Source organism: Pygoscelis adeliae, unplaced genomic scaffold (assembly GCF_000699105.1).
Source record: "Pygoscelis adeliae isolate BGI_AS28 unplaced genomic scaffold, ASM69910v1 Scaffold328, whole genome shotgun sequence".
Lineage (NCBI taxonomy): Eukaryota > Metazoa > Chordata > Aves > Sphenisciformes > Spheniscidae > Pygoscelis > Pygoscelis adeliae.
This window is the reverse complement of record NW_008825309.1, coordinates 72,376-75,324: the sequence shown is the minus strand read 5'-3', so window position 1 is coordinate 75,324 and position 2,949 is coordinate 72,376.

The window sequence follows — 2,949 nt, the reverse complement described above, 5'->3', positions numbered from 1 at the left end:
CCCCGAGGGCCCCCCCCCGCCCCGGCCAGCTTTCCCCAGTTTATGTACTGAGCATGACGTCCCATGGTATGGAATGTCCCTTTGGCCAGTTTGGCTGTGCCCCCTCCCAGCTTCTTGGGCACCTGTAGCCTGCTCAGTCGGTAGAGCATGGGAAGCTGAAAAGTCCTTGGGTAGTGTAAGCAGTACCTAGCAACAACTAAAACATGGGTCTGTTATCAACATTGTTCTCCTCCTAAATCCAAAACACAGCACTGTACCAGCTACTGGGAAGGAAATTAACTCTATCCCTGCCGAAACCAGGACAGGAGAGCACTCCCACCAACCCAATGCTGACACGGCGAGGAACCTGCCACAAAGCCAGACCTAAAACTACCCTAAAGGTGCCCGAGAAGGGACTCCCACAGGCATGAGCAGGGAAACGGCTGCCAGAGAACAAAAAGCAGAAGAGAAGAAAGCTATGGGCTGGTAAGGCAGCGTGCCAAAGCCTCCCAAGGACCGATAAGTGCTGGAGACCTGCACTTCGACCTGCAAGAACTGATAAAACTCTGGGCACAAAGACCCCACCGAGTCTGCCCGAGGCCACTGGCCCATGCTGGCATTCATAATGGAGGGCGTAATTTGGTATAACTTGGTGGCTGCTATGCACGGACGGGGGTTCGTGGGATTACAGACAGCCAGTGACATGACGGGGTCTTTCCGAGGGATTTTCTGAACCCCCCAGCACCCCGATATCAGCGGGATCCCGCTGCAGCTGGGGATGGAGCTTCAACCAGGCAACTGCAAGGCAAGGGGGTGAGCTAAGAGTGAACGAGCTAAACACTATTAATAACCACTTTGATCCCATTAAAGCTTAACAAGTAAAAGGTGCTCCAAGAAACGCTGCTCCTCACCCGCGCCTCCCACCCCCGGCCGGGTCTCAAGGCGCAGAGAAAGGAACTCACAGCCAAAGCGAGAGGGTTTCCAGGCGCAATTTGGTCTCGCTGGCACAGAGTGAGTAACGTCAGCCCAAAGGGTTGCAGGAGCACCGAAAAAGCAAAGCCGAAGAATCCCATGTTGAAAAGGGATGAGATGAAGGTGATGGTCAAATATATTACGAACAGAAAAGGGTGAAGGGGACAGCAAGTTGAATAAATTAGAAGGCCAGAAGTAGAGAAAGTCAATAAAAAACCCCAAACCAGCAGAAATCCTTATTTAGATGAACTGAGACGACCACTTTTTGTCCCCTGCTGAGGCAGGCACTCATGAGATGCTCCTGTTGTTGTTTAAATGGCCCGGCCCTGAGTCTTTACTGCATGAGTAATGCTGAAAGCAGGGAAGAGGGCTCAGGATTACCCTCTCCCAGGGCACGCTCGCCTCTCTGGGATGGATTTAGACCATTTCTTGGCTAGGATTCTCACCCGGAGGCTGCGGAGCCTGTTCCCTTTGGGTTGAGGCATCAGGGTGACACTGGGCAGGGGGATCAGAAAGCTCCCCAAAGCGGAGGGGAGAACAAACCCACCATCTTGGGTCCCCCTGCTCTCAAATCCAGACGTTAAAAGAGGGAATTGCCTGCATGGGTGGAAAGGGACAGCACAGAGCGGGCTGGGAGCAGGACATGGACGTCGTGGGACACAGCTCATGGGGGACACAGAGGAGGAGACTTGCAGGAGCAGGTGGTAAAAAGCCCTGGCCCTTTCGTTGGAAACACGCTTCCCCCAGTTCCGAAAAAGCCAAATATTACAGCTGCCTTTGCTGCTGTCCGGACATCCAGCACATCCCGGCTGACTCGCCACCGTAAATTCAGGCAGGATGATAAAGTCGGTGTTTTCTGGCGCTGTGTGATGGCAACAGTGAAGTCATCGAGGGGTTTTAGCGTTTCTCTACCTGCTGCAGCACTGGGTACGGCTACGTGGGAGTCCCCCGAGGCCCGCCATGGTGGTGGAATGTTAATCAGGAGAGGAGTGGAACGAGACGCTGGACTTACTGAGGGCCAGAAGGGATCCACCACTGCCGGTTGGTTTCAACCGTGGGGTTTCGGAGGGGTCTGCTCTTGGGGAAGGGACCAAAGTGTACAGGCAGTGCCCGCAGACCTCGCACGCCAGAGAAAGGGGCAAAGCAAGATAAGCACAAGGGTGGCAAGGCAACGTATCTGGGGGAAAAAACAGCAAGCATCTGCTGGAGCAGAGCTGCTACATGCCAAAGCAGAGAAGATTTGGGGGGTTCAGCCCGAGACAGGTGACCACAAGGGTCCCAAAAAAGCTTACATGCTCCTAAAATGTAGCAGGAGAGGTATTCCCTGGGCGGGCAGCACCGCGGCCGAGCCAAACCCTGGTGAAAACGGCTTTGGCAAAGACAGGGCGACGGTGAGTTGCCATTTAGGAGAGAGTCACAGGACTGATGGGGGTGACCGGTTCTACCTGCGGAGCAAAAGCGGGTGGTATCGAGCGTAGCTGCAAAGGAATTGCTGCCTGCAGGCTCTAAATAAAAGCGAGAAAATACGTCGGGAAGGGAAAAAGAATTATTTCAGTGTAGGGCCGGGGATGGTGTGGGAACGAAGAGGCAGCAAGCAGCAATGGAGGAATTTGCAGCAGCAGAAAAGGCTCCAACTGCAGCCATGTAGGAGCTGCTGGGCCAGAAATATACGATTTTTTTCACCCCCCTCATAGCGTCAGCAATGCCCCCAGCCCACCCAGCATCCCCAGTGCCTGTGGGATGGCCAGGAACCACCCCCCAGCTCGGTCCCTGTCCTGGTTTCGGCAGGGATAGAGTTAATTTCCTTCCCAGTAGCTGGTACAGTGCTGTGTTTTGGATTTAGGAAGAGAACAATGTTGATAACAGACCCATGTTTTAGTTGTTGCTAGGTAATTCTTACACTACCCAAGGACTTCTCAGTTTCCCATGCTCTACCGACTGAGAAGGCTGCAGGTGCACAAGAAGCTGGGAGGGGGCACAGCCAAACTGGCCAAAGGG